Source organism: Teleopsis dalmanni, chromosome 2 (assembly GCF_002237135.1).
Source record: "Teleopsis dalmanni isolate 2A chromosome 2, ASM223713v2, whole genome shotgun sequence".
In the NCBI taxonomy this organism is placed as follows: domain Eukaryota; kingdom Metazoa; phylum Arthropoda; class Insecta; order Diptera; family Diopsidae; genus Teleopsis; species Teleopsis dalmanni.
In genome coordinates, this window is record NC_051847.1 from 58,847,080 (window position 1) to 58,859,331 (window position 12,252).

A 12,252-nucleotide genomic window follows, 5' to 3' on the forward strand; every position below is an offset into this window, starting at 1 on the left:
ATTGCAGGAAAAAGAAACAATTAGTAAAACAAATAGAACATCTTAAATTTCTTCTAACTTGTAAAGATTATGGCATTATACCACAATTCTTGTCGAATATGACCAAAAAAATATCAACTAATTTTAAACTGAATTCACACAAAAATACTTTCCACAATATAGAATTTAACTTCCTATCCAAATTATTAAAACTCGAAATAACACAAAAAAATAGTAACATCAAAACTATACGTAAAACCATAAACCAATTAGAATTACATTTAAAACGCACTCTTAACGTTGATGAATACAAAACGTTCATGCATAGACAAAAAATAACATCAGATCACCTTTTTCATCAATCAAAAACTACATTAGATAATAAAATCCATAAACTTAAAGACAACATGTTTTTGTCCTTTGGTTTCACATTGAATGAAGATTGGTTTATTAACTATACCGATGTAATTTTTCCTAAAGAAAGCCGTTGGTTATTATCTTTGGGAAATAAATTTGCTCTACCGGTGAATAAAAATAATTTTTCAAAACTACATTTCATAGCAGACGTAGAACAAGGCATTCAAAACATGAAAAATGAAAAATTGAAGGAACTCACTAGAACCAAAACAGCTCATAATTTAATAAATTTTAATCATCAACATAAAAACAACAATAGAGAAAAATTCATTCTAAAAGCATATGATAACACTCAAAAAATAGTGAACAAACACAAAAATGATATTGTCATTATGGAATCGGATAAAGGTCAAAAAACAGTAGTGATGTACAAACGTGATTATTTGCATAAAATGACATCATTACTAGATGACAGAAACACGTATAAAACATTACGCACAGATCCAACTAATAAATTGATAACTACTAATAACAACATTATAACAGATCTTTACAAACAGAAACTAATAACAATACAGCAAAAAAAACAACTGCTATGTAGTACAGCTAACGCTCCTAGACTATATGGATTACCCAAAATTCATAAGTCTAATGTACCCCTCAGACCAATAGCGGACTCCACAATGGTTCCTTGTTATAAACTGTCAAAATATGTTGGAAAAGAAATTCTAAAACCACTTATATGGTCAGATTACAATATAAAAAATTCCAGTGAATTACTTGAGAAATTAAAACACATTAAATTGGAAGACAACGAAATATTAATTTCATTTGACGCAATTTCATTGTTTACAAATATACCTACAAACCTGGCTACTAAAATCATCTTAGAAAAATGGGATATTATTAAGAATACAACTAACATCTCCAAGGCCAAATTTTCGAGAATTCTTGACTTTTGTCTTAAAGACAATAATTACCTCATTTTTGACGATCAGATATACCAACAGGTGTTTGGTATGCCTATGGGAAATCCATTATCTCCTACTATCGTGGATATAGTACTTGATAAGCTACTTGACGAAGCCATAGCTGAACTCAAGACTATGGGCATAACTTTTAAATTTATTACCAAATATGTTGATGACATATTTGCGGTTATCAAAAAATCTGACAAGGAAATTATTCTGACAACATTAAATAATTTTCACCCAAAAATCAAGTTTACATATGAAGAGGAACTGGACCATAAACTTCCATATCTCGACATTGAAATTATTAAACGTGATAATAATTTAATTTCCAATTGGTACAGTAAAGATATATCTTCAGGACGACTTATCAATTTTCACTCTTCACAACCTATGAGCCAAAAACTAGGTACTGTGAAGAATTTCATCAAAAAGGTATTAGATAGTAGTGACCAAATGTTTAAACAACAAAATATTGACAAAATTTACAAGACTCTATTGAATAATAATTATCCATACAGACTAATTAACAATTTAATCAAACAACAGAACATAAGTTACAATAAAAATATTCAAAATAGCAATAACCAAATTCCAAAATAATATTTTTTGTTACCCTATGTACCGAAATTATCTAATAATAGAAATTTGACCACAAATCTTAAACAAGACAACATTTTTTGTGCTTATAAACCCAATCTAACTATCCATAAAATTTTCTCTAACAACAAAAACAAAATTAATAAGCTGCAACAAAATAATGTGGTATATCAAATAAATTGCAACGGAAATAAAGAAGGGAGTTGCAAAGAGATTTATATTGGTACAACAAAGAGATCACTCAACACCAGAATAGCTGAGCACATGTCGGACATCAACAAGAACAAAAACAATACAGCTCTATCTCAGCATTGCACCGAGAGACAACATAAACCGGATTTCGACAATGTAGTAATATTGGACAAAGAGAAATCTTGGAAAAAACGGTACACTCTCGAAAGCTTAAGAATTCAAGAGAAAATTAACTTAACTATGAACATCAAAGAAGATACGGAGAATATAAGCTCTAATTACATTGCTGCTCTAATATAAACAAATCGAAAGTGGCGGTAACTTGAAGCAGTTGACTATAATTCTATAATTTTATAAAACTTTTAATATTTACTTCTAACTTTTAATTTTTTATTTACAAAAAGTGATTTAACTTAATTTCAATTCTAACTATTGGTAATTATTATTATTTAATAATTCTAAAATCCTGAATGGATAATTATTACTTTTGATTGTTTTTTTATTATTGTTGTTGTTAGTTATTTTTTGTACATGTTTCTCTGTTTATACAATATCACAAATTATATTATATATATATTTTCACATTGTGTTATAAAAATTAAAAATAAAAATCATAATTATTAAATAAAAAATATTTTAGATACCCGTGAATTGAATTTTATTTGCATCCTAATAATAAGACCAGAGTAGCCTAAAGAAAATTTTAACTAAAACTATAAAACGTACAGGTCAAAAATTCCATTATTAATAAAACAAATTTGGAAGGCTTACCAAACAAACCAAAAAAATATTTTAATATTTAATAATTAAGATTTAAACAATTAAGAACTTTTTCAACCACATTAAGTTCAAATACGATATTGACACATGCACAAATATGAAAGCATATTGCAGGAAAAAGAAACAATTAGTAAAACAAATAGAACATCTTAAATTTCTTCTAACTTGTAAAGATTATGGCATTATACCACAATTTTTGTCGAATATGACCAAAAAAATATCAACTAATTTTAAACTGAATTCACACAAAAATACTTTCCACAATATAGAATTCAACTTCCTATCCAAATTTTTAAAACTCGAAATAACACAAAAAAATAGTAACATCAAAACTATACGAAAAACCATAAACCAATTAGAATTACATTTAAAACGCACTCTTAACGTTGATGAATACAAAACGTTCATGCACAGACAAAAAATAACATCAGATCACCTTTTTCATCAATCAAAAACTACATTAGATAATAAAATCCATAAACTTAAAGACAACATGTTTTTGTCCTTTGGTTTCACATTGAATGAAGATTGGTTTATTAACTATACCGATGTAATTTTTCCTAAAGAAAGCCGTTGGTTATTATCTTTGGGAAAAAAATTAGCTCTACCAGTGAATAAAAATAATTTCTCAAAACTACATTCCATAGCAGACGTAGAACAAGGCATTCAAAACATGAAAAATGAAAAATTGAAGGAACTCACTAGAACCAAAACAGCTCATAATTTAATAAATTTTAATCGTCAACATAAAAACAACAATAGAGAAAAATTCATTCTAAAAGCATATGATAACACTCAAAAAATAGTGAACAAACACAAAAATGATATTCTCATTATGGAATCGGATAAAGGTCAAAAAACAGTATTGATATACAAACGTGATTATTTGCATAAAATGACATCATTACTAGATGACAGAAACACGTATAAAACATTACGCACAGATCCAACTAATAAATTGATAATTACTAATAACAACATTATAACAGATCTTTGCAAACAGAAACTAATAACAATACAGCAAAAAAACAACTGCTATGTAGTACAGCTAACGCTCCTAGACTATATGGATTACCCAAAATTCATAAGTCTAATGTACCCCTCAGACCAATAGCGGACTCCACAATGGTTCCTTGTTATAAACTGTCAAAATATGTTGGAAAAGAAATTCTAAAACCACTTATATGGTCAGATTACAATATAAAAAATTCCAGTGAATTACTTGAGAAATTAAAACACATTAAATTGGAAGACAACGAAATATTAATTTCATTTGACGCAATTTCATTGTTTACAAATATACCTACAAACCTGGCTACTAAAATCATCTTAGAAAAATGGGATATTATTAAGAATACAACTAACATCTCCAAGGCCAAATTTTCGAGAATTCTTGACTTTTGTCTTAAAGACAATAATTACCTCATTTTTGACGATCAGATATACCAACAGGTGTTTGGTATGCCTATGGGAAATCCATTATCTCCTACTATCGTGGATATAGTACTTGATAAGCTACTTGACGAAGCCATAGCTGAACTCAAGACTATGGGCATAACTTTTAAATTTATTACCAAATATGTTGATGACATATTTGCGGTTATCAAAAAATCTGACAAGGAAATTATTCTGACAACATTAAATAATTTTCACCCAAAAATCAAGTTTACATATGAAGAGGAACTGGACCATAAACTTCCATATCTCGACATTGAAATTATTAAACGAGATAATAATTTAATTTTCAATTGGTACAGTAAAGATATATCTTCAGGACGACTTATCAATTTTCACTCTTCACAACCTATGAGCCAAAAACTAGGTACTGTGAAGAATTTCATCAAAAAGGTATTAGATAGTAGTGACCAAATGTTTAAACAACAAAATATTGACAAAATTTACAAGACTCTATTGAATAATAATTATCCATACAGACTAATTAACAATTTAATCAAACAACAGAACATAAGTTACAATAAAAATATTCAAAATAGCAATAACCAAATTCCAAAACAATATTTTTTGTTACCCTATGTACCGAAATTATTTAATAATAGAAATTTGACCACAAATCTTAAACAAGACAACATTTTTTGTGCTTATAAACCCAATCTAACTATCCATAAAATTTTCTCTAACAACAAAAACAAAATTAATAAGCTGCAACAAAATAATGTGGTATATCAAATAAATTGCAACGGAAATAAAGAAGGGAGTTGCAAAGAGATTTATATTGGTACAACAAAGAGGTCACTCAACACCAGAATAGCTGAGCACATGTCGGACATCAACAAGAACAAAAACAATACAGCTCTATCTCAGCATTGCACCGAGAGACAACATAAACCGGATTTCGACAATGTAGTAATATTGGACAAAGAGAAATCTTGGAAAAAACGGTACACTCTCGAAAGCTTAAGAATTCAAGAGGAAATTAACTTAACTATGAACATCAAAGAAGATACGGAGAATATAAGCTCTAATTACATTGCTGCTCTAATATAAACAAATCGAAAGTGGCGGTAACTTGAAGCAGTTGACTATAATTCTATAATTTTATAAAACTTTTAATATTTACTTCTAACTTTTAATTTTTTATTTACAAAAAGTGATTTAACTTAATTTCAATTCTAACTATTGGTAATTATTATTATTTAATAATTCTAAAATCCTGAATGGATAATTATTACTTTTGATTGTTTTGTTATTATTGTTGTTGTTAGTTATTTTTTGTACATGTTTCTCTGTTTATACAATATCACAAATTATATTATATATATATTTTCACATTGTGTTATAAAAATTAAAAATAAAAATCATAATTATTAAATAAAAAATATTTTAGATACCCCTGAAGATGTTGGAAAATAACCAACGAAACGTCGGGTGAAAAATGAAATAAATTGAATTTTATTTGTACCCTAATAATAAGACCAGAGTAGCCTAAAGAAAATTTTAACATTCGTTTAATTTTGGAGAATCGCTCAATTTTATAAGAAACTTATAAATAAATTGTTCAATTGGAAATTAAAGGATAACTTCAAAATATCTGTGGTGAGAATCAACAAAGTAGGCTAAAATTGTCAGATTCTCTGATATTTAAAAATATTTTATTTAAAAATATTTAATCAGATTTTTTCAGTCAGTTGATCAGTCAGTCAATTAGTTAGTGTTTCTAAAGTTGTATTAAAAATAATAAAAGTTTGTGTTACAATAAATACTGTTTTTTATTAATAAAAGCTATTTGGTTATTGTAATCACAACATTGGTGACCCCGACACAAAAAGGAGTTGTAAGTTATTATCAAGCCCAACATTAGCAAGCAGGATGACTAACCGTGAGGAAGAAGATTTTTTTCCGGCAGAAGGAGAAAGTCGCACTGACAAAGAGGTATACCGGGTTTCAGTTAAGCCGATGATGTTTTCAAGAGAGCATCCGGACCTTTTTTTTCTGCAAATGGAAGCACAGTTCAGGAATGCGGGAATAACGAAAGATGATACAATGTTCGACCATGTAGTAGCAAGTTTAGAGCCGAAATACCTGGAGTGCATAGTTGATGTGATTCGAGATCCACCGAAGGTATTGAAATATGAGACGTTGAAGAAACGGTTAATTTATGAATTCACAGAATCGGAGCACAAAAGGCTGCGTAAGTTGCTGACAGAATTGGAGCTAGGTGACATGAAACCAACTCAATTGCTGAAGAAAATGAAGGAGATGGCCGGCAATTCAATGAATGATGATGTACTAAAGTCATTGTGGTTACAGCGACTGCCAGTGGGAGTTAGAACAATCGTAGCTGCAGTGGAAGGTGATTCTGCACAGTGGGCCAAAGTGGCTGATAAGGTATTTGAAGTACAGGAAACAGAAACGGTTTGTGTAGTACAAAGGAATGAACCGAAGGAGATGAGGAAGGAAATTGACGAGTTGAAAGTCATGATAAATAATTTGGTCATTCAGTTGGGCAAAAGAGGAAGAAGCAATGACAGAGATCGTGGAAAAGGGCGATCATCAAGTGCTAGAAGAGGTAATATCTGTTTTTATCATCGGCGGTTCAAGGAGAGGTCCACAAAATGTGTTCAGCCTTGCCAGTACAAACCACCGCGAAACTCAGCGGAAAACTAAACACCACTTCACGTCTGACGGCGAGTGAAGTGGCAGAGGGTAAAGCATGCCGTTTGTTCTTCAAAGATAAAAAAACAGGTATAAATTATCTAATAGACACAGGCGCGGAAGTTTCAATTTTGCCAAAGAGAATGCAGCCTGAAAATGAAGCCACGCAATATTATTTATACGCAGCAAACGGAGCGAAAATTAGCACGTATGGAACGAAATTAGTGCAAGTTAATTTGGGGTTGCGCAGACAGTTCCTGTGGGAGTTCCTAGTGGCGAAGGTAAATCACCCAATAATAGGGGCGGATTTTTTGAATAATTTTGGTTTGATAGTTGACCTGAAGAACAGGAGAATTTTAGATGGCATTACAGGCCTCCAGGTAATGGGTTCGAAGAGAGAGATGCACTGCGTGAAGCTAAGCACAATTGATGCGACTAGCCCGGTACATAACATTCTGTGGGATTATAAAGAGATAACGGAACCGGCTACTAGTAATAAGGTGGCCACGAAGGTTACGCTAGTAGAGCATCAAATTGTTACCAAGGGACAGCCAGTGTATGCAAAACCTCGGCGGTTAAATCCTGAAAAATTTGAAATTGCGAGAAAGGAATTTGAATTTATGACGAAACAAGGTATTTGTAGACCAAGTAACAGCAATTGGCCAAGTCCGTTGCATTTAGTGGCGAAAAAGGATGGTAAGTGGAGACCGTGTGGTGACTATAGGAAGCTTAATTCAATAACACTACCAGACCGGTATCCAATACCCCATATACATGATTTTACTCGCATATTGTACAATAAGAAAATTTTCTCAACCATTGACTTGGAAAAGGCCTACAATCAAATTCCGATTGCTGAGGAGGATCGACCTAAAACGGCGATAATAACCCCGTTTGGCTTATATGAGTTTAACATGATGACTTTTGGTTTATGCAATGCTGCGCAAACTTTCCAAAGGTTTATGAATGATGTCCTAAAGAATCTGAGTTATGTGGTAACGTACATAGATGATATATGTATAGCATCAGCTGATGAAAAGGAACACGAAATACATTTAAGAGAAGTGTTCAAACGATTAAGTGATCATGGTCTGAGAATCAATCTGGGAAAGTGTGTGTTTTTATGAAAGAAGTTACCTTCCTGGGTCATGTGATAAATGGGGATGGAATTAGACCTATAGCTGAAAAGGTAGAAGCGATAAGAAATTTTAAAAAACCGAAGGAAGTACGAGAGTTAAGAAGGTTCATTGCTTCAATTAATTTTTACAGGCGTTTCCTCCCGAATGCCGCAAAGAATCATGGCATCCTGCACGCGCTATTAAAAGGAAATAAGAAAAATGATACATCTCTGATTGATTGGACAGCAGAGGCCGAGAAAATATTTGAGGTGTGTAAGAATAATCTGGCGAATGCTGCAATGCTAGCACACCCGGCTCCGAATGCGAAACTGGTGCTAAATGTGGATGCTAGCAATGTTGCAGTAGGAGCAGTGTTGCAACAGCTTATAGATGGACAGATGCAACCGCTGGGATTTTATTCCAAAAGGCTGACAGAGACTCAAAAAAGATATAGTACTTATGACCGCGAGCTACTTGCTATATATATGGCGGTCAAGTATTTCAGGTACATGATTGAGGGCAGGAACTGCACTGTGCTAACGGATCATAAACCGATTACGTTTGCTTTCTTACAAAGATCTGAAAAAGCATCAGAACGCCAGTTACGCCATTTAGATTTTATCGGGCAGCTGACAACAGATATTCAGCATATAGCAGGCAGCAAAAATACGGTCGCAGATGCTTTATCTCGAGTCGAAAGTGTAGTGGCTGGAGTTAGACGATCACTAGACTATGATAAGTTGGCAGAAGTTCAGAAAGTTGACCAAGAGATGAACGAGTTGATAAGAAACTGTACAGCGTCATCTCTGGAGCTCAAGTTGGTAGAGTTAATTACAGAGGGTGTTTCTGTGTATTGTGATGTATCCGGAAAGAAACCGAGACCGTTTATTACAAAGTCCTTCCGAGCGCAAGTGTTCGAAATGTTACACAATTTAGCTCATCCTGGTAGAAAAGCAACTATAAAACTAATAAGTTCTTGTTTTTGTTGGCCTAAAATGAAGACTGAAATAAGTCAAATGGTGAAAACATGCATGGCATGCCAAAAGTCAAAAATCCAGCGGCACAACAGGACTGTGTTGCAGGATTTCAACGCTCCTGATCAACGTTTTGAGCATGTTCATATTGATATCGTGGGACCTTTGCCCTATAGTAATGGTATGCGGTATTGCCTGACATGCATTGACCGGTTTTCAAGGTGGCCGGTGGTGGTACCATTGGCGGAGATTACGGCAGAATGTGTGGCTGAGGCTTTAATTAAGGATTGGATAGCGCATTATGGTGTGCCGAAAAGGATTACGACAGACCAGGGACGACAATTTGAATCCAAGCTTTTCGATGAGCTAGCCAAAATTTTAGGGTGTGAAAGGCATCGAACTACAGCATATCATCCACAGTCAAATGGACTTGTCGAACGTTTTCATCGCACGCTAAAGTCTGCACTGAAGTGTAAATCAAGTGTTGAATGGACAAGGGCCTTGCCAATTGTTGTAATGGGATTAAGAGCGGCATTTAAAGAAGATTTGCAAGCGACACCGTCGGAATTAATTTATGGGGTAAATATACGTTTACCAGGAGAGGTGTTTGATGGTGGTTTGACGCAAGTATCGCAAACAGAGTTTGTTAAGAAGTTAAGGGAAACTATGAGCGAACTGAAGCCATTACAAACATCGCGTCATATGACGGAAAAGCCATTCGTATTTAAAGATTTGAAAAGCAGTACGCACGTATTCTTACGTGATGACGCTGTGCGACCACCACTGAAACAGCCGTATGAGGGCCCATATGAAATTTTATGTCGTGGTGAGAAAACTCTAACAATAAGAGCAAGAGGACGCACGATGAACGTCAGCATGGATCGAGTGAAACCAGCATATTTTGCAAATGAAGCTGATGAAGGTTGTTGCCAAGATAGTGTCAAGGTGTTAGATGATGACAGTAACAAGCAGATAGCACCGAAGGTGACTCGAGTGGGTAGAATAGTGCGTTTTCCATTGAGGCTTATGAGGTAGTAATAATGTGTAATACGGATAGAATTTGTCGTGATGCAGCCGTCAAATTCTAGAAGGGGCTGTGTGGTGAGAATCAACAAAGTAGGCTAAAATTTTCAGATTCTCTGATATTTAAAAATATTTTATTTAAAAATATTTATTCAGATTTTTTCAGTCAGTTGATCAGTCAGTCAATTAGTTAGTGTTTCTAAAGTTGTATTAAAAATAATAAAAGTTTGTGTTACAATAAATACTGTTTTTTAAAATAAAAGCTATTTGGTTATTGTAATCACAACATATCATATGAATTAAACGAAAAATTGCTTCATATTCGGTTATACTTTTTATATAAAATAGTCTTCTCCACGTACGGACGTGTTTTATAGTGCTCTTACAAAGTTTTACTAGTTAGCGGGTGTTTAGCGCGATAACTACATACAAAGTTCAAGATAAACGAAGTTATTGAGTGCTGAATCGCGGTATATACGCGAAAACTATTGAAATAGTGAATAAATGTTCAAATCAATTGTTCGTATTTATATTGTGATAGCATAAAGATTTTGGCGCTCTTGTAATAATTCGCCTTATTTTGGAACGTAAATTTAATTTAAATTAAACAAATCTGACAGAGACAGATAGTTACACTAGTGTCTGGTTTTTCTATACACCAACACATAAAAGCTGATAGAGACAGCAAATAAAAGCTTTTAAACTTAAAATAATAAACTAAAATAAGTGTTGCAAAACGCTAAATCGAATTTTGGATAAAATTAATTATCCATAAATATAATACGTGTTATTTTGTGAAAATTTTGAACACTTAAATTAATATTTAATATTCATTTTATTAAAATAATAAAAAATTTATTTATATTAATATTTGAATATTTATTTGCATTTAAAATACAACTTAAACAAAATCAAATGTGATATATGGTACATTTTTATACTAATTAACATTTTAATTTAACCGATTCTTTTTTAAAAATAATTTAATCTTTTTAAAATAATTACTACTCAAAAATCACTTGTTCTGCTGCATAGGCGATACGCTAATTTATGCGAACGCTCCAGTGCATAGCAAAATAAGATCAACGAAAACCAAATATTAACTAACACAATTTCAAATAATGAGTGTTCAACGAAGTCCCTTAGCAACACGAAGCCAAAAACAGCTACAGGCCGAAAACAATTCAAACTCAATTGAAAAAAACTACGACACTTGTTTACACCAAAAACTAGGTAGTATATCTCACTCTTGGAGTGAACAATGCCGTACCCCACTGATAAGCTCACCTCATACGCTCACGCTGGGACTTTCCCCAACAAATCTAATAGCACATTCCTGCTCAACATCAACATGTACTACAAATAGCGTCACAGTATGCACTGCAAACTCGATAACTAACACCTTGAGTTCTACATCAACTCAGATATCCGTTTCGTCTACTCATGCCTTATCTTTACTTCCAACAACTTCGGTAAGTTCAATCGCTAATATATCAAACAATATACTGAACGAAATGCCTACTACATCAAATTGCGCTATGCTCTCTACACCTGTGCACAAAGAGCAGAACAGCCAAAAAACTTTCAAAGTACATACTCAATCGAAGGAAAACTCAAAAGAAAACTCATTAAGCAACTCTTCAATACAAAAAATTAAACTTCCAAAAGAAAGTCAGAAAAGAACTCGTTCAAGTCCTGAAATTCGTCGTTCAAAAAATGCTGAACAAACTAAAAAACAAGCTAAATTAGATAGTTACTGGCTAGACAATCCAAGCCGTTCCGTAAATAGATTTTCAGTACTAGAAACAGAAGAAGAAGAAGTTGAAGAAGTGACACAACATGCCGAAAAACAGCCCAAACCTCCACCAATATTCGTAGATAGGGTGAATAACATAAATCCTCTCATAAATCTTTTGTCCTCACAAGTAGAAAACAATTTTGAGCTAAAAGTTTTAAACAACGAAAAGGTAAAAACTCAAGCAAAAACAACTGAGTCTTATGTTACAATAGTAAAGCAACTCGAATCGAAAAAAACCGAATTTTATACCTACAAGCCTAAAGATGAACGAAATTTTAAAGCTATCTTGAGAAATATGCATTCGTCTGTCAATACCGAGGACATTAAAACAGCTCTGGCGGAAATAG